The sequence below is a fragment of the Ambystoma mexicanum genome, chromosome 3p (genome assembly GCF_040938575.1).
Source record: "Ambystoma mexicanum isolate Mex_15411 chromosome 3p, UKY_AmexF1_1, whole genome shotgun sequence".
NCBI lineage: Eukaryota > Metazoa > Chordata > Amphibia > Caudata > Ambystomatidae > Ambystoma > Ambystoma mexicanum.
Window position 1 is genome coordinate 115,404,218 of NC_090925.1, and position 21,685 is coordinate 115,425,902.

Sequence of the window (21,685 nt, forward strand, 5' to 3'; positions counted from 1 at the left end):
GAAGGCGCGGAGGTGCTGGGAAGCTCCGGCAACCTCAGAGGAAGTCAGGACCTTGTGGAAGCCTTCGGCAAAGTGAATGACCTGCCTGCAGGTTTTGCCGGTGAGAGAAACCCGAGTGGGTGAAGACGAGGTGGGCCTGGAGTGGAAAGACTCCTCCCATCATCCCGCCCGAGGAAGGGACAGGGACCCAAGACACTTGGAAACTGTGGCCACAGTGCGATAACGCTGCAACAAACCAATGGCCCTATACTGCGCTGTCTGGGGCCCTGAATGAGAAGGTAGGGGCCCCATGCTCATGAGCGGAGGCGGCAGGAAGGGCCGAGAATAGCCAGGAAATACTAAACCCGCCAGGGCATAAGGGGCCAGCTGGTGAGAAACAACTGGAGCCCAAAAGACGGATACCCAGCAACACAGACATGCCGCACAACCACTGTGGGCAAAGATAACTGGACAATAAACTCTGTTCGCAGGGCTGCAGCCCAGAGTATCACAGCGCAGCCCGCCTCAGACACAAGATAAAGGAAGACCGCAAGACCACCATCGGTGGGGGAAGGGCACACACCAGCACAGCGAAGACCTGATCACCATGTCAACAGGAAGGAGGACATTATCGACATTATTGTTTTCTATATTATGACTTTCGACATTATTCATTTGATATTTTGACTGCACACCACGGTTAGGAGTGCCTTTTCCATACAGATGCTAGAGGTGATGGGAGCAGATTTAATGCCGGGATTATGGGATTGGAGCAGTTTTAATGTGGTGTTAACACCTAATCCCGCAGGCCGTCCCGTCCCGTGCACAGTGTCCTGTTGTACGAGAAAAAATCCTTTCCATGGCGGCCGTTCTGAGCAGAAATAAAGGTGTGGCTGTGGCAGCGAGTGCTGCCGCAGTTGCAATGAGATACATTTGGGCGCAGTGGGGGCGATTAAAAATCTTAAAGTGACAGGGGGTGGGGAAAGATGGCGGTGTGGGGAGCTGGCCGTCAGGTGTCTTGGAATGTGGGTATACACTGACGGTTCAAGCCTGCGTTCCTAGCCACCTGATTGGCTGGCTACCCCCTGCCGGGAGCTAAGACAGTTAGACTCTTCATTTGAAAACAAGCCATTGCCTTCATTAGCAAAATGACGACCAAGAGATAATGGGAAAGTGGGCTACCATTGAAAAAGATGCATTTGCTATTTTGTGTGCAGTTCACAAATTGAGACCATAAATCTTTTGATCTGACTTCATACCAGTCACCGTATGCAGGGGCAGGATGGAGGATTAAAACGCTTTTGCATTGAACTCTGGTCCTGCAGGAATTGTATATGGAGATCCAAAACTAACATGGATCAGAGCAATTCAATGCCGATTGGTGTCAGTCGATACTTTTGGTTAGTCTATTGTTGCTTAGCTGGGTATAGTGGCCAATCTGTTGAGAGTACTCTCCTGGGTGTTTTCATTTTTGTGACACAAAGTGCGGGTGCTTTTTCTCGAGAAGTCGCACTCCCTTAGTGAGACACATTTTCGTCATATGGCCTATAGCTTAATGTTGGTGGTATTGGCTACGCCTGAGCTGAACTTTGCTGACTTCAGGCTCAGCGGGTGCCTAACATAATCACTGTCATCCAAATGTTGGACACATGTATACTTCATCTGTGCAGAGTCCAAAGGCACATCAGCAGCTGGAAGCATACTAGCCAAAGCAAAATCGGAGAGTGCATTTTTGCAATACCTCTTATAGTTCTAACAATGGGGTTCTGCTGAGTATAATGAGTACAACGAACAAGGAGCTAGTGCCCCTAACAATAGCGTAGACACCCACACTAACCGAGGGAGAGGATCCAGAGGTAATAAACGAAGAATGAACAATCAACGACATTCTTTTTTAGGAAGGGGAGAAAATCAGAGACAATGGGCACCAGAGTGATGCAGACACGCAGCTACAGGGGCTGGTAGTAAATCTCTCGGCTGTCCGTCTATCTAAAAAAGAAGAAGTCCTCAACAAAGGACTCAACTTCGTGATATCGAAGTACCACAACCCCTTTGAATTTAGGGTTGAATTCAACCAGTTTATGCGTAAAGTGCATCTGAGGGAATTCTTTAAAAATAACCCCTTTAATAAAGGTGAAAACTGTAGCAGATTTAGGATCCCTTCGGTATTTTGTGCCCCATCTAACTCTCACTCACCAGAATATAAAGTTTGTGAAAGAAATTCCATGGAGGAGATTAATATCCTAGAATCTACAGGAATACCTCATCATTCTAATCTTAGTAAATCAGATCAGAATATTTTGAAAACTTTGGGTTCCAATGAAAATATCATTATTCGCCAAGCCGATAAAGGCGGCGCTATAGTGTTACTTAACAGAACCGATTACATCGAAGAGTGTTTAAATCTCCTCTCTGACACGAGTCATTATAAAAAAGAAGTCGGGACCTTGGGGAAGCCTCTGGCGAAGTGAATGACCTGCCTGCAGGTTTTGCCGGTGAGTGAACCCGAGTGGGTGAAGACGAGGTGGGCCTGGAGTGCAAAGACTCCTCCCATCATCCCGCCCGAGGAAGCGACAGGGACCCAAGACACTTGGAAACTGTGGCCACAGTGCGATAACGCTGCAACAAACCAATGGCCCAATACTGCACTGCCCGGGGCCCTGAATGAGAAGGTAGGGGCCCCATGCTCATGAGCGGAGGCGGCAGGAAGGGCCGAGAACAGCCAGGAAATACTAAACCCGCCAGGGCATAAGGGGCCAGCTGGTGAGAAACAACTGGAGCCCAAAAGACGGATACCCAGCAACACAGACATGACGCACAACCACTGTGGGCAAAGATATCTGGACAATAAACTCTGTTCGCAGGGCTGCAGCCCAGAGCATCACAGCGCAGCCCGCCTCAGACACAAGATAAAGGAAGACCGCAAGACCACCATCGGTGGGCGAAGGGCACACACCAGCACAGCGAAGACCTGATCACCATGTCAACAGGAAGGAGGACTGGAAAGGGGGACTGACAGAGACCCAGGTGGGACACGCAGAAGAAGTTAGAAGGCACAAGACACAGGCGTGGAATCGAAAGTCGTGAGGAGTGCTCAGATTAGAGCCCAGGAGAAAAGGACCCATCCCCAAAAAGTCTGCAAGAATGACTAGAGACAAGGACAAAGCCAGGAAACTGGGACAACAAACCAGGATTGATGCCTACACTACAGGGGGAGCGACTGGGAAATCCGACACAGGAGGGGAGGTGAGTAACAAGGAAGATACGATGACAGCAACGCAGGAAATCCTACAAGCGATCCAGGACTCTAAAACACAACTGGAACAAAGAAGTGACTTAGTAGGGAACGACATGGGACTCCTAAAAAAAGACCTGAGAAACATGTCTAATATAGTCCAGGAAGCTAGGGCCTGTATCATCGTGGTGGAAGACGCCTTAACAGCACTAGAAAGGGACACTCAATCACTGCTAAAAAACCATCAGTGCTGGAATCCTGGGCGGAGATGTGTTCGCACTGGAACCACATACGCCTGAGTGGATTACCAGAGAGAGTGGCGGGGCCTTCCATGGAGCTGTTTCTGGAACGACTAATCTAAAACTGGATAGGACCACAGGGGCTATAAAGGTTCTTCTTTATTTAATGTGCGCACAGAGTGCTGGGGAGGGAACCACCACCAGGCGCTCCACCCCAACAGGGAGCCGGACTGATGAACTACATGGACAGAGACGCGGTTCTCCAAATGACACAGAAGAAAGGGCCTCTGACACACAATGGAGCAACAGTAGCGATATACCAGGCCTTCACCAGGGCGGTCCAGAAGGACAGAAAGACATTTGAAGCAGCAAAGCGGAAGCTCAAAGAGAAGGTAATCAAATACGCCATGATGTACCAGGATACATTGTGAGTGTGCAGACCACAAGGAGTGCGCTTTTTCACCCAACCCTGCGAGGCCGCAGAGTGGGCAGACTCAATGGAGAAGCAACCAACTGATCAGTCCTATCAAAAGATCACAGACAAGGCTCGATCGGGCCCAGTAGAGCCCGGCCCTTCACCATCAGATGAACCAGTGAGCAATGGGTCACAGAAACATTGGTTGCCGGACATCCAAATCGATGCACATCATGTAAGATATGCGAAAACACAGGTCTTAGCCTGAACAGTAACATATTTGAACAAATGATGACCCAGTGCTGGGAGTAGGGGCAGAGCGACTCTTTCGAGTGGACCCCCAGACCTAGTTCAGTCTCCAAGGACGAGGAAGGAGAGAGGAACTGGTTAATTTTTAAGGGACGACAGATGCTTCTAAGTTGGGAGAAGTATAGGGTGGGATGGGCATGTTGGTTTAAAGGGTTTTGGGGGGGCAGGGTCAGGGGGACAGTTTGGGAGGATGGGGAAGGGGAGAGGGGCTACTTTTAAGCTCATAGCACTAGGTGGAACACCCACAGGACAGGGCGAAGACAGGAGGGTGCCTGATGAGCTAGAGGGCATAGGTATGACATGAAACTGGAAGGACGAGTAGACTACTTCAATGCCTGACATGGAACGTCAATGGCATACTAGACAAGATAAAGAGAAGCCTGCTGCTGCGCTATATAAGGGAACAAAAGTCAGATATTATCCTGCTCCAAGAGATGCATATTGTCACTTACCTTCAAATACCCATTTGGGGCAAAAAATACCTGGTTCTGGGATTAGTAAGCGACCGTTGTTTGGTTCTTGGAAGGCAGCATGGCAGTTGCCATTGTCATGCTCGTCTTCTTGCAAACTCGGAGGAAAAACCACAAGCTCTGTGAGTATACGCAGTGATGTGACCTCAAGACACGCAGTTCGGCATCAATGCCGTATCCGCGTAACAGCGTAATCATGTTCCTTTAAAAGCGGAAGCATCCACTGTGACGGTGCTTCTGAACTTCCTTCGTGTGTTGCGTGAAGCTGCCTGGTATTTTCGGTACTACGCCGCAAGGCTGTTCTGTATTACAAGATTTCCTGTTGCCGACCCTGCCTTTGTTCATTGGACTTTGCTCTGTTGTTGCCTACTACCGTCTATGCTCAGACCTCGGCCAACCTACTGGTATTCCATGCTCTCCGATTCTGTAATTTACATTGCCCACTTTGGTACTGACTTCGGCCCGCCTCTTGCTATTCCTTGCTCTTTGATTCTATAATTGACACTGCCAGCTCTGTTACCGACCTCGGCCCGGCACTCTGTTTTCTTATCTGACTCCTCCCACTCCGTTACTGACCTCAGTCCGCCTGCGGGTGTCCTCGCACACTATCCTCTGAGGCTTGGCATTCCTGGCATCAGTCTCTGTGACTTTCAATTTAACCTGCCCATTCTTTGGTCATTCTACTCATTTATCCCTCCTTACCCAGCCCTAACCTCTTCCTCCTTACCTCTCTCCTTGGATTCCTCCGGCACCTGACTGTGGACGCTGCGCTGATATTGAAGTGCCACAAGCTGACTCTAGTGTGGCCCTCGTTCTGCTAGGGTTTAGCCCCCATACTAACCTTCCTATCCCTTTCCTTTTCCACAAACCCCGGACTTCCTCTCCATTCAGCCATCTGGATCACAGACTTCTGGCCAACTCACATCTGTTCCAATGGTAAGGTTTGCTCCTAGTTCCATAGTGCTCTGGATAGGGTATTTAGTAGTAGTTTCATTATCCAGTCTTATAAGGAGACGTTTTTCTCTTCCCTTTCAGGGGCAGTTATTAGACAGTTGCTCTCGTCATCTCACCTCCAAGACTTACGGGCACATTGGTTCAGGTTAGTGAGTGTTACACTGTTGTTCCTTACTATTGAAGTTATTGAATAGCAGAACGCATTCCTGATTTCTTTCTTTTATTGTTTCAGCCTGGTGTCCTTTTTGCCGTCTTTACATATTCGCCCTTTCAAGTGATCTGCTCATCTGTCCCTTGATATTCGTAGGGCAGTAGGGTGTATCATTGGGAAGGACTTGATTTTGGTGAAGTGGTTGAAGCAGGTCCATACCAAGGGTGGAAGTATTTTAGCTGTATCTTGAAGGGCATTCTGAATGAGTACCTATTTGTTCAGTCATTGGTATTACCACTTGTATCGTGAAACATATGCTGGGCACAATACGTAAATGCCTCGCCAGGGGTCTATGTGGGGTGGTGGAACATGCAGGCTACCACAGGGGGTGACAGGGGGTGGTAATCATGATATACAAATTGGTACCCCTGCAGATTAGTAAGGTGGTCAGGGACAACAGGGAAAGATATGTGGGTATTGTGGGAACAATATGGGGGGAGATGACACTTATCACAAGTGCCTATATGCCCCTAGCGACTTCAATGATGCTGCGGACAAAAGGTTAGACCAGTGGTCCAAGGGCGCCATGTGCCCTGGGGCAGGGGAAACACCAAACCCACATCCTTCCTATTGACAACTGGATTAAGGGATGTATGGAGGGAGGTTCACCTGGATCAAATACAGTTCTCCTACCACTCGGGCGCCCATGACTCACAGTCTAGGCTGGACTATATGCTGATACCATGCACATCAGTGGGCAGGCTGACAGACGCACAGTGTTTGCCCAGAGGATTGTCACATCACTCTCCACTCTTGATCTGCTGGGAAGGGAAAGAAAGGGCGGGGTTGAGAGAATGGAGGCTCAACACCTATCACTTGGAGAACCCAAGGATTAGGGAGACTAGCAGGGAAGGGACAGAGGAATCCTTCACCCTCAACACAGGTACCGTAAACAGCGGGTCCACACCATGGGAAGCATACACGACAGTGGTCCTGGTATAGCCAGATGTGCAATTGGGGCAAGTGAGTGGGAGAGACAAGCTAAGCTACGGGAGAAGGAAGAGGAGGTAGCAGAAACAAAGACAAAAGATGCCCAAACACCAACGGCCGAAACCAAGTGGATGCTGGCTAAGGCAGAAAGAGAGTATAGGGAGGTTGCGTCAAACGCATCTGAGCAAGCGGGCTAGAATATACGACAAGGGGGACAAAGGGGTCAGAACAATAAAGCATCAGAAGAGGGAGGAACATACAGAGGGGGAGGCCATTGCCCAGACTTTTGCAGATTACTACCAGATCCTTTAGGCCAAAATCCCAGGCCCATCGACCCCCGAAATAAATAGGTACCTGAACAACATAACCCTCCCATATCTGTGGGTTAGAAGCGGACATAACCAAGGATGAGCTCCCAGAGGCGGTTCAGGGGCTACAAGCCGGTAAAGCTCCAGGCCCCAATGGGTTCCCAGCTGAATTCTGGTAGTGTGTATGGGATAAGGTGGGGGACACCATTTTAGAAATGTTATGGGAGAACCGGAGGAAGGGGTACCTGCCGGAAGACCTTGCACTGGCCAACATAGTTATCATCCCCAAGAAAGGGAAACCACCTAATGAATGTCCCTCCTACAGACCAATATCTTTATTGAACGTGGAAACAAAAATCCTCACGAATGTCTTGGCCAACAGATTGCCCCTGCGGATAAGCGGTCTGATATACACAGACCAATGCGGATTTGTGCTGGGCAGAGCCACGTGTTTGAACCTGCTTAGAGTTAACAAAGCCATAGCAATGGCCGATTTGCTACAGGGGACGCAAGTGGTGATGGCACTGGACTCGAAGAAGGCTTTCGACTCCATCGGGTAGGACTTTCTCTGGGCAGTAATGGGTCGGATGGGGATAGGGCCCCAATTTATGAGCTTGGTAAAATGATAATATGCACATCCGATGGCCCGGGCCTGGGTCAGTGGCCTAATCTGGTACGTTCACCTGGCAGAAGGGCACCTGGCAAGGCTGCCCGCTGTTCCTAATAGCAATAGTATCCTTGGTGCAGGCGATAAGAGAACACCAGTCTATCTGGGGCTTTGTGTTGCTTGGCGGGGAAGAGGACAGAATCTCCCTGTACGCGGACTATATTTTGGTATACTGGGGAGACCCGGTTAGATCGTGCCCGAAGATAATTGCTTTATTAGCAGAATTCTGTCGGTACTGCGGTTTAAAAATTAACTGGGAGAAATCAATAATCATGCCAGTGAAAGGGGGAGTGGAGGCCATACCCAGCGTCTGCCCCATAAAGGTGGCGATGGGGAGCTTTAAATACTTAGGAATACAGGTGACGAAAGACTCTGGATGCTTCCTAGAGAATAACCTGGAACCAATTATTGCGAGGCTGCGTGAAGACGTTAGACACTGGGCCACCCTCCCGATGATCCTTCTGGGGAAGGTTAACCTAATAAAAATAATGTCACTCCCCCAATTGCTGTACGTGATGCAGAACACAGATCCAAAGTAGACAATTTGAGATTATCAATACAAGGATCAGAGGGGGTGGTGTGGGGGAATAGACACCCTCGCATAGCACTTTGCACACTGACCAGGTCGGTGTGGGCAGGGCGGGTGGGCCTACCGGAAGTTAAACAAGACATCTAGGCATCCCAACTGATAGTAGTGAATGAATGGTTATATGAGGGACAACTCCCACACACGAGACTGGAACTGAACCAGATGGAACGTGTAGACATGCTTCAGGTGTTATATGTGAATGCGGGTGGAAATAGCTACCTCTGGCAGCTCAAAGATGAGTGCAAATTAGGGCATAAATCACCAAAGTAATAGGCTGGAACAGGAAGATTACTAAATTCCAGCCCTTGTGGGAAAACCAGGCACTGAAGGGAATCAGGAAGTTGGGAGGCCAAACAAGATGGTCGTCCCTGGGGAGTGGGGCCGCTTTCTGGCCATGCCTGGGCCAGTTTAAAAGAAAAATAAATATTAAAACAAAATATTCTTTCATCCTTCTTAGGTCAATAAATGAGCACCAACACAGGTTGGGTGATATTGTATGCATATTTGTTCTATAAAAAAGAGCTTAAGTGTAAGTGCTATACAATAACATTATCATTTGGACGTCTTTTTGGATTCACAGTAATTTAGTGTACTTAGGACCCAAGCTATTTGATGCTACTTCCTGTTTTGTCAAGGGGTGAAAGGTCGTGTTTCATCTCTTCCTGGGATGTCACTTTGGGGTGGGGTCAAATGACATCACTTCTGGTGATGTCATCAGAGGTCAAGGGTCGTGAGGCGAGGGGTGGGCCACTTTTTTTGGGTGACCGGGCCTATTTCTTGTGCCAGTCCGACCCTGAATATAGTCAGGCATAACGCTATATTAACATTCCAGGAGCTAAGGGACAAACATGGACTAGGCCAGAGGGAGGCTTAGACATATTTAGGCTTGACACATGCAGTGATGCCGGATCACAGCCCCCTAGAGATCAACCTGTTCACAGAAGCACTGGAAAAAAAAGGAATCTCTGTACTATATTAAGCCATCAACACATTCCCAGCACGCCCTCTCTCTGACACAGCTTCAAGAGAAGTGGGAGAGTTCTGGGAGCCTTAAAAGTGAGGAATGGGTGGAAGCCCAGGTGGCAGCAAGGGAGGTGAATATATCATCTTGAATGAGACTAATCCAGTATAAAATCCTGCACAGAGTGTACAACTCAAGGGTCCATCTGTATAAAATGGGACGAGCCCAAAAGGCCCAATGTCTTAAGTGTGGAGAAATGGAAGGCACGTTCTATCATATGTTGTGGGATTTCCGGCGGACCAGGGCCTTATGGGAGGCGGTCCTCCACAGATTGGAAGAAGTGCTGAGCAGGGCAATTCCGCGGGATCCCCAAATGTTGCTACTGCACACGTGTGGTGACTTTCAAGGGAACAGGGGGGAAAGTAAGCTGATAGCCATAGCGGCGATGGTATTAAAAGGATACTTGCCAGTCAAATGGGGATCCCAGAACACACCGACAGTAGCAACCTGGGAAAGGGGCATGGAAAAGTGACAGAGTATGTAGAAGATAGTCTACGGGAGCAGAGGAATGATGGGGAAATACAGTCAAATATGGGAGAATTGGGAGAGCTGTGCAGATTACGGAACTGGGGGACATTCCACTATCACCAACGTCCTGGACTGAGGGGAATAATCAGGACCGGAGAAAGGGCAGTAGCGGGTCGGGCGGGAGGCCGGTTACAGGGGAACCACATGGTGCTATGTATTGTTGGTTGTTTAGTAATGTTTCTTTTCTTTTTCACAAAATGCTAATAGTTTTTTTTTTTTAAACATTTCTAAGAGCTAACTGGAGGCAGCTGTCCTGGATCACACAATGTTACGCTCAGTAAGTGAAGGTGACAGTGACAGGATAACAGAGGATACTGTCACCTTCCACTGTCTAAATAACTTTACCTATCCCCTTAGCGTGAGAGACAGTGGGTGAATTAGTAAATTAATGAATGTCTTAGTAAGAGGTTGATGGAGCGAGGGAGTAGGATCATTTAAAACAACAACCTCTGCTGCAAGTGATGTCATTTCCTGAAGGCACAAGTGTGGTCCAAATCTCCACCCACTCACAGGAGACCGGTGCCGCAGGAGGTGACAAAGTCGAGCCACTGACTCGCACGCCCGGCGAGGAGACAGCCAGCAGTATCCTCCACATGCTGGCATTGAGGAAATTGGAGGAGCAGAGGTTGGAGCAGGCAGGCTAAGAATGCCATCTCTGTGATGTCAACGCATAACCTGACTCGCTAGCCATGTGCCAGGCTTCAGAATCACATGGCTACAATGGAGAGGTCAATGCCATGCTCAAAAGGCCATATAGCTAATGCTGGGGGTGGGAGTCAAAACACATGTGGAACCCATGGAGGGACACCAGACCCACATGACTGTGAAACTACAAACGTACCATTACATCCATGGAAATGTGCCCTCATGCCACAGTGAGACGCATCATTCAGGGCAGGCCATGGCAATACCCTCAACTAAAACCCCCATCCCAATAGCCTCCAAAAACCATTGAGCCCACCTTCAACGCCAGTGCCAATAGATGGGCTGACCCATGGAAATGTCGCATGAACGCATCTGCCAATGAGCGCCAACATTGATAGCATGCCAAGCCATCGTGCCTCCTTGCCCTAGACCACCTGGCCGGTGTGTTTGGGGCCCCAGGACAAATGCCCTCTCCCTGATGATTCAATACCATTCTGAGTCCTCCGAGCAAAGCACAAGCTGCACCTGACAACAAAAACCATGGGGGCCAACATTCCATTGCCACACCCAGCACGGTGTGTGCATATCAGAGGGGACATGCACCAGTGGTTAAATAGACCTCCCCTGCACATGAACCCACCCACTCCCATTGGCCCTTAGGCAGCATCCTCCAGAATGCATCAGGGTCTTGCTCTGCCATGAACCAGTTCCCGTGATGAATGTTTGGATGGTGTTGCAGCAACATTTCATCTTGTAATGTTGAGGAATTAGCATTTTATTTTCCGGTGCTAATTCCTCAAGCGGTGCCCGTCTGTAATTCCACTGGTGGTAATTCCTCAAGCGGTTCTCATCTGTTATTCCTCTGGTGGTAATTCCTAAAGTGGAATTAGCGTCTGGAAAAGGATTGCCTTTCTGGATTACCTTTAACTCACTGGAGCAGTAAAAGTGGCAATGGGTTTATTAACGCCACTTTTGCCCTTAACCCTAATCTCTTCAATTAATGGCCCATGCATGACACTGCGCCCGGCTAGATGCTTTAATGTTACATACGTGAGCATAATATAACATAGAATATATCCCTCAAATCCAGAGGGAACTCATTTTGTGAAGTGGTAGTATATATGCACATGCAATATGACTGAATTATTTTGCTCTTATGTGTTTCCCGGCCCCATTGACATACAGAGCATATATTATAGAAGCACCAATGCCCTCCAGGTATTGGGAGGGCTCCAGAACCTCCACTTCCTATCATGGCTTTCTTCCTAAATATGCTCCTTCCCTAGTCTCAGCAGAGTGGCTGATGCCATAGTATTTGCCGCAGGCAGGGGTGCAACAACACGGCCTCAGGCACTAGCAGTCCCCCAGGTGAGTGTGGTCTTTGCACACTAACCAAGAATCAAACCAAAAGCAGAAGAGCAATATTGCCTTGCACGACCCTAAACTAGACGGTACGACAATGCTTTAGTCCTTTCGCTACTTTCCCTTGCCTATAAAGTAGTGAAAATAAAAACTGAAAACAGCATTGGAAATTCCTGGAATGCTGCAGTCAAACTTTTGTTTTTAGTGCTTTCGCTTCTTCAGCAGAGCCGTTAAGCACCCGTGCTGTGTACTCTCACTTCATGTTGCAATGGTGTGGGGAGCAGAGTGATAACAGTAGGAGAGGGAGGAGCCAGGTGGAAATAACTATAAAATATGGCTGACACATACATCTAAAAGGTTTTCAGTACTTTCAGCATCACAGGGAAGCCAGAGGCCCTCCAATACAGCAATAGCTAACCTGCTATCTTTCAGAGGTTTTAACCTTCAACACCCATGACTACTGATGACTAACTCTGCTGGCTGATGCTGATGGGCGTTGTAGTCCAAAACTCTAGAGTGTGACAGTGTGGCTACCCCTGCTCCAAAATGACCCTCAAGAGCTCTGGTGGAGAATTCATGCTTTCTCAACTAGACGCAACATAACAATTCAGCTATTCCCCAACGGGTCAGCTGAGAAACCTATTTTCTAATTCCCTTTAGGAGTGCTTTTCATAGGGGGTCCAGGAAGTGATGATTCCAGGAGAAAGGCAGGAAGAGAATGTGCATTATCATTTCCTGTAACTGCAGCCACTACCTTGAGAGGATGGAGGCTCTGAGGTCAGAGAAGAACATACCATGAAGTATCAGGCAACCTTAACCACCGGTTTATGCTGGAAGGACAGTATCATGCAGCCTTAACCACTGCCTTATGCTGGAAGGACCGTATCAGGCAGCCTTAACCACTGCCCTATGCTGGAAGCACAGTATCAGGCAGCCTTAACCACAGCCTTATGCTGGAAGGACATTAGACTTGGACCTGAGAACCTTCATGCGTGTGGTGACAACAATGGTAGTGCTGAAGACAGAGGGAAGGTTGGAGGCCACCATGAAGGATTCTGGGACCCCGCGTGCACGCATTCTGGGTTGGAGGAGAGCTCTCACTCATTCAGGGGACATGAATCCAGGTTTTCAAACTAGTGGTATTCATTTAAGTGAGTAATGTTCTCATATGGTTGATATTTGAGTTGAATCTGGGCAAATAAAGAAACAAGGTGCATATTTAAAAGTTAAGAAGGAGAGAAAAGTGTCACTTGCAGCACCCGACAGCAGACAAATACATTGTTAGATACTTCCTAGGAGGGTGTGGGAGGCACAGAAATTAATTACATCTCTGAAACAGGCCAGTGAGTTATTACATGACCATATCTGCTAGGAGAGGAACAAGCACATACATCTATCCACAACTGAGTGGCCTGCAAGAAGAAGACCATGGCCCACCATGTTAAAGGCGATGAGAAGGTCTAATAGACAAAAGAGGAAAAGAGTTCTTGCGCATGCGCATGTGCGCACACGTACACGTTTTACCTACCTTGTGGGGACTATGTGTGGGTACCTGCCTTGTCGGGACTATCCTTTTCCAATGTTTTAAAAACATTTAAAAACATGCTAATAGCTGAAATATATTCCGAAAAAATTCATAATTTAGGATCCAGCTTCAAATAAAATCACACGTTTGGTAACATCATTGCGGGGAGAGAGAGACACACACACACACACACACACACACCCTCCAGATGGGGGTGCAGACCACAACAGTCAATGAAGAAACCAGTGTGGCTATATCACCACAGCCCTGGAGCCTTGGCAAGCACTCCTCAACTACACCACCCAGTCTCATCACCAGGACAGATGCAGATGTCAAACCTGGTATAACACCCCCACATAACTCCCATATACATAAAGCTATCCAGCAGCAACAGGTACGGAGTAAATAGACAGTGTAGAGCGTTGGTTCAAGGGCCGGGAGCTTGCACATCGTGCATAGGACGAGTGCAGAAAGGACATCAGTGCGGCATGCTATAACCTACTCCCTCTTCACTTGCCTTGAAACCCATCGACCCTCACCACAGCCCTCACCTTATACTATCTACCACACCCCATGCTCTGCCACCACCGCTTTGGTAATCTCTCCAGTGCTCCACTGAATCTTCCCCACGCCCCTCAGTGACACCCAGGTAAACGATTAAACATCTTGTAGCCGCAGACACTCTGTAACTCCACAGATTTTCCCAAAAAAGTTGTAATGCCTGTTAATGCCATTTCTACTTTTTTTTTTTTTACAACAGACCATGTTTTCAGATGACAAGGCTGATAGGAGACAATTAGTAATGAAGGGGGAACAAACGGAGACATAGTAGACTCTAGGCTGCCAACAGACGCATTGTTATTTCCAAGCAGGGGGCCAAGGCAGAGCAGGGAGAGATAGGGTAGGATGAATAATGCAAATGAGGGGATAGTGGTCATGGTGGGAAGGAGTGATACGTCAGCATACAACTGTGGAAGGGGCTTGTGGCATCACACCAAAACTATACACACCTTGCTACCTGTCTATCATCATCGCCACCTCAACTTCTCCATTCCATTCCATTCCCAGCAGCATCAGCACTGTCCTCAGCAGAACCAGTCTCATGCCTGCTACATTTGCCTGATACTTTTTCTGTAAAATTACCATATTCCTACCACTTATCCTACCACTTATCCCTCTGATGGCCCCCACTGATCTGTCCCCCACCTCACTCATTTCACCACTGGAGAGGTCTACTTGTCAAATCATAATAACCATCTTTTGAGGGCAAAGTGGGACTAGCCTGAATCCCCCTTTAACTCCCAGTCTTCCAGGGCAGTCAACCCACCAGATTTAGGGGGAATGGTTTCAGAAGCTGCAATGAAGCAAGTACCCTTACTAGCCCACAGCTTTCTAGCCTTGTTGTCTGAGAATCACTCTTACAGACACTAAGCTAGTGGTGTGATACAACCAGGAACTCCAAAAATCCAAAATAAAACTGAAGCAAAAGTGATAAAAACTCAGTGGGCCTCATCACGAGTTGGGCGGTGTAAGTGATTTCAACCCGGCACTCCACCTAAGTCAATGCGTAGGGTGTGATGAACAGCTGAAACCCTTAATTATTTATTTATGTCTATAAGTTCTTTTATTTCTGAATGATGTACCCTTATATCACGCTCCTCTCTTTGAATCCCCCCTACCCCCGGTCACACTGAACTAGGAAGCAGGCTGTTTTTCAAAGTTAGAAAGATGTATTTTAGGTATTTTCACTATATATGTATATCACACTATTTAATGTTTTATACAATGATCACCAATGGGGTGATGTTGCAATAAATCTCTTTAATCACACAGATAATGCATGATAGAATAATACTTTGTGTGGGTTCAATCAAGATCAAGGTGATTACTCTTTCCCCCTGCACACTACTCAATCCCCCCAATATGCAATACAAAGAGATGGAAGGAGAGAAAACAGGTTTCAGAAATACACACTCAACAAATACAGTATCAATCCCAATTTCCCCCACCAACCACAGCGAAAAACAGGAATGATTGTAACTTGTCAAAATGGTTTTGAATGTGGCTTTAAATGAATGGGAAAAACACTGAACATGGATTTGATTCACTAGAATGGATTCAATACTAGTGGGAGCTGCTTTGTATAGTTTCAGATAAGTATTTGCAATGATTATATAGTAATTAGCAAGTTGAAAACTTAATTCTGAGGTCGGATGCAGTGTACAGCTGTTTCACACGTGATGGATTTGAGCCAAACGAAAAATTTGCTGCAAACTTTTCTGCGTGCGGTAAGCGCGATTGCGGAATAACTATAAGGAGGTGGTTTTGGTTTGTTGGTAAACTGAGGATGCTAGTTTCAATTTGACACTTAAATTCCCTTTCTAGCATACACGGTAACGAAGTTATGAAGGTTTTTGGGAGGTCGTTTTTTTTTAGAAAGAGTCAAAATTAGCAAATTGTAAAAGAAAGATGTGATTTTTAAACTTAACAAACAAGGTTTCCTAGGGGAGACTAGGAAGATACAAACTACCCAACGGCACAGCCACCAGATCAGGATGTCTCCGATCCGGCTTTTGTCTGCCGAGATGCTTGCCTTTCTTCATGCAAATATGTTAGCGCAAAGATGATTTTAACACTACTATTACGAAAAGACTATAGGATGAGAGAAAGATTCAGGTAAGACAAAAAGATTTTCTACAATGTGGTTCTGGGTATAAGAGAATGGTTTGGGTAGGATTACTTATGGATAAGATATTTGCTAGTGACAATACTATGCTATGGATACTCACTACCAATGTTTGGAATTGACCCGTCAGGGATCTGGTCAAAGATTTCTGGACTAGAATTCTGCTAGCCCACCCGACTGTACTCAAGGTGCTCTGGTTATGCACTCAGCACGGGACTCTGGACACTGCACAGCGGGATTTGGTTGTTCTTTGGATTTGGGCAATAGTTTGGAGCAAGAAAGCAGCACAGCTCAGCCAGGCTGTTCTTTTTTCTGTTCCCCTTGGAGGTCAGGGATAAAATTTGGTTTCAGGATTTTAAAAGGCCAAGCTGAGAAGGGTTCAGCTTTGGAAATTGGCATTTCTGCTTTCAAAGCTCTGGAGTCAGGAGTCTGGAGTCTTGGATATGGATTTCTCTTGCAAAGTGCTCTGCCAGCAATCAGTTGATGGGTGAATCTGTGTGTCTCTAGGTCCTAAGCTATCTCTATTTATGTATTTTCTAAAGGGGTGGGTAGACTGAATTATACTTGGCACACCCCTAGGGATTCTATTGGTTAGGGTCTTTCCTCTCCTCTGATTTGAGAAGGAAACATGGTGTCATGATGATGCTGTATTTTGTAATCCAGGGAGTACCTCCCCTTTGTTTCTGCACATGAAATCTATTTTTCATACAAGACATATTTACAATTTTACAAACTTGCTAGCAAAAGCATATTGATATCACAGATTTGGCAGAGAAAGTATTCCTCCCAGCCCAGTCTTGGTGAGAGCTTGGGTCTAGATTTGGCAATTTTTTGCACTTTTGGTCTGTTACGCAATGTCAGATTTGTCCACATGTTTACACATATGTGCACATGACATCTGGGCATAATATGTGAAGTTTCAAGTTTCTGGCATCACCACAATTGCTACAAAACCACAAATTCTGTAGTCTTGTCCCTAAACATAGCACAGAGTTCTGAGTAGTTTCAAAACGTGACCAGCATTTTCATATTACAATGCTGTATTTTACACATTTTTACAATTTTGCACAGTCCTCTGTCAGTCCTTTTCAAAAATATACGTTCTTGCGCTTTAAGGATACACATAACTGTCTGTCCCACCCCCAAAGTTTTGGTGGGTCAAGAGCAATCCCTGCTCCTTTGTTTCTGGCAGGGGTTTCTGTTGACACTCGCATCTGCATATTCTTTTCAGCCAAGGGAGTCCTTTGTCTTCTCAGGGGCAGTAGAGCAAAATCCCTCCCCTTTTCATTAACACTTGACTGAGAGTTCCTGGGGCAGAGAGCAGAAGGAAGGTACCTTTTGTTTGGGGCACGCTGTGGAATTTGCTTTGAAGTTCTGTGGCTGGCATCAGAGGTTAGTTCAACTCAATTTGTTTAAAATTGTCTTTGATAAAATAAACTTACATTTTCAACAATAGGCAAACAGATCTCTAATTCCAGTCTTTTTAAACATAGAGATTGAATAGTGGAAACCTATATTGCTTTTGATGGCAAGTTACTTCATTTCAACCATTAGATTTTCTTGCACAAGTTGAAACTGCCAGTGTAATTAAATGACAGCTTTCATACAGGCGGCCGACGGTACTGTGCCCATATTTTACAGATTTTTCACAGACAAACACACTTTTTAATGTGGATATTCTATGATGAATTTTGCTTTTCCTGACATTGTGTGCTTATGTGGATTCCCTAAATAAGGTGATGGGTAACACCCAGCAAGGATGTTGGATCTTTTCTGATGTTTGGGAACCATTATTTTGTAATTTCAGCAGCCAAGGAAAAAAGGATTTCAGAGCACCTTTGGGTTTCCTTGCAATAAAGCACTGCCTTTTATGAAGTTTCCATTTGCACTCTGTGGGCAGCCCAATGACAGGTTTCAGCAGTGTGGTCTCCTGTTCCACCACTGAAACAGGCAATGTCGATTGTCAGCCAACTTTCTGGTTTCGCAGTGCAATTTTCATAGGTTTAGCGCGCAAAGGGCTTTTTGCGGCTATTTCGCTGGTTCTGGTGGCACCAGCACACAGTGATGTCGCAGGGCAGAGCCTAGTGGGTCAATGCTTCCCACAAGCCCCCCCTCGCGATTTGGCTTTGACCGTCTTTCAAGAGAAGTCGCGAGATTGGGATGATCAGTTTCTTTTCTTTATGGTCCAAATGTCAAAATTCATCAGCTTCTCCCATCGGTGGTGGATCGACCGGTTCTCCTTGCCAATTCCTGATGAGAGTATGGAGCGATACCCTGGGCCCCTTGGATTTTTCCTTCTGGTCCATGGGTGGTCCTCCTTGGTTTTAGTCTCCATGGTTTCCAATTCTAGGATGGCAAAGCAAAAGCATATTTGTAGACATTTCCCCACCACTATTTATGTAGTGGGGCGGACATACATTTTGACAAATCAGGACAATTTTTTTCTATTGGCAATTTGTTGATTTTATAGATGGAATCATTTTTCTAGTTGGAATTCTAGGGAGCTGGAGTGAGCCCCTCTGGGGTTCCAGGAGAATCCTCTACTTGCTGCAGAGTGTGCCTAGGATGGCAACACTTCAGTTGGTTAATATGGACCCACTTATCTTCCCCCTTTGCCAAACTGCCTTTGGGGATACAGATTTTGTAGGCGACTGGTGAGATTTTGTCTACAATTTCAAAAGGACCCCTCCAGCTAGGCAAAAATGTGTGCTGTTTGGCCTGGTTCCTTTGGAAATTGTATAAGTAGACCGGGTCTCCTACATCGTATTCTTTTCTAGCAGTCTTTAAGTCATAGTGGATCTTCATGCTGTCTGCAGATCTTTTTAGATTTCGCTGAGCATAGGCAAAAGCATGTTGAATGTGTTTTCTCAGATTTTGAACATACTCATGAGTTGTGGAGGCATTGATGAATGTCTGTTCTTGGGTTCTGTAGAGCAGATGCTGGGGTACAACCCTCCTTCGTCCAGTCATCAGCTCAAGCAGTGACATTTTTGTTGCAGATGAAGGAGTAGATCTGATGGCCATCAGGACAAGGGGTAATCTAATATCCCAACTTGGCCCAGAATCTGCCACAAACTTTTTTAATATGCTCACAATTGTCTTGTTGTATCTCTCGACTGCACCACTAGAGGCTAGCAGGTAGGCAATGTGTAATTGCCTTTTGACCCCAAGTATCTACCACATTTTTGTCATTACTTCGCTAGTGAAGTGGCTACCTCGGTCTGACTCTATCCTTTAGGGTAGTCCAAAACGCGAGAAGATGTGGTTGATCATCAGGGCAGCTGCTGTTTCTGCCTTGCAATTTGGGGCCAGAGACATTCCACCCATTTAGTAAACAAGTATGTCACGGTCAACATGACTTGTTCTCCCTAGAGGAGCGAATCACGGGCCCGATAAAATCGACTTGCAAATCTGACCATGGCAGTGTCATCCCCCTCTTTTGGAGAGGCGCACGGTGTGTGAGGGATGTTGGCTGAAATTGTGCACACACAAGACACCCCTTCAAGTATTGGTTGAGGTCCTGCCCATGTGTGGCCAGTATGCAACCTCTCTTAAGATTTCAAGTGTTGTATGAAACCCCCTATGACCGGCTGTGGCCGCATCATGGGCGTGACTTAACATTAGGCTTTCGAATGAGGTAGGGACCACCCACTGATCATGGCCAGCTAGGGATCTCCTTACCAACGAACTGTCTTGGATTCAGAACATTTCTGGACATTTCATCAACACTCTGAGGTCCTCTTTCCCTATGTAATCGGTATCCATCATGGGGAAAGTTCTCAGGGTCCTGAATGTGTTGATAAAACTTACCAATTATTGGATCCCCTTTTGAGCCATAATCAAATCAGCATCTGGGGTCTCCTTACTCCATTGTGCAGTTGAGAGTTCATTGTGAGCATTTGTCTGGGACCTAGTGATAACAGTGACCTGGATTTCGCCCAACAGGGACTCGATCGCAAGTAGATCCCCTTGGATGGCTCAGGTTTTGGCCAGCTGATCAGCCAGGTCATTTCCAGTTTTGGCTGGTCCCTCTACTTTAGAATGACCCTTTTTCTTTTTCCAGTAGATGGTCATCCCATTCGAGAGGACCCGATCATCCATATTTTGAATAAATTGTCCATGTTCAATGGGTGTTGTTAGCACATAGCATGCCTCTGGTTTTCCAGTTAGCCAGGTGCTCCACGAACCCGTTCCGTACATAACCCGAGTCTGTGATTATGATCAGTTTGTGGAGTTGGTGTTGGACAGCAGTGAGGATGGCTTGATGCACAGCCATCAACTCTGCCACTTGACTACTTCGGGGACCAATCTTGCACCCAGCGGAAGGTTCTGGAACGTCATTCACCCAGGCATTCCCTACGCCGACCACAAGTTCTTTTTCGCCTTTGTTGTCAACATGGTAAGAGCATCCATCCACATAGACAGTGGGCATTCCCTCACACTTGTCTTCTTCAAAGACTTTGTGTGGGAAATTAAGGTATGCCTCCATGTTGTCCTTGGTTTTAAGACTTTCGTCCTCGAGACAGTTTTCTCTGGCACAATCATGCAAATCAGCCAGACCTTGCACGAGGGGACTCTTCTTGTTTTGGCCATATCTGACCTCCACAGGAAAGCCTTGCCTTGACAGAATCCAGGAAGTAATTTGAGAATTACTCACATTTCCGGCCCAGATTCTGTCACTTTGGAGATATTGCAGAGGCTGGTGTGGAGTCTCCACTATGATGTGTTCGCCCTGGATAAACGGGCGGTAATTCTTCAATGCCCACACCGTTGCCAAGAGTGCCTTCTCACAATCGTTGAATTTTTCCTCCACAGAGGATAAAGTTTTACTCCCATAGGAGATTACTTTATTGACCTTGTCATGCTTTTGATATAATACTGCAGTCAAGCATGTATTTGAGAACCCTGTCTTCTAGAAGAAATCCTTGTTTTTGACAGGGTAAGCGAGGCAAGGCGCTTGTGAGAGGCTTCTTTTGAGTTGTCTTACTGCCTCGGCTTGTTCTGGACCCCACTCCCACTTGACCCCCCCTTCAAAAGATGGATCAGGGGTCTTGTGATCTGTGCGTAGTCCTCAATGAACTTTCTGCTGTAATTAGTCAGTCCAAGGAGGCTCCTTAGGTCCCACAGAGGTGTGGGGTCTTTCGACTTCTGGAGTGCTTCTACTTTCTTTCCCTGGGGACAGAGACCCTGAGGAGTAATCTCATGCCCCAAGAAATTGACACGGGTTCTACACCACTGTGCCTTTTGAAAGGAGAGTTTTGCTCCGGCAGCCCTCAACTGTGTCAGAACATAACGGATCTCCGCTATGTGTTCCTCCACAGTTGAGCTTTTGATTAAAACATCATCTACATAAGCCATATTACCCCTTTCACCCAGGTCAGGCATGGCTTTATTTAGAACAATGTTAAATTAATTGCCGGAGTTGATCTATCCGAAGGGAGTCTGGGTCCATGTGTACTGCTGCCCCCTGAAGGTAAAGGACAGCTTGTATTGGTCCTCCGTACTGACAGGTACAGTCCAGTACCCATTGGTCAGGTCAATGCAGTGAATACCTGTGACCCTTGGATCTGGGCCAGCCCTTGGTCCATGTCCGGAAGAGGCCATCAGGAAGT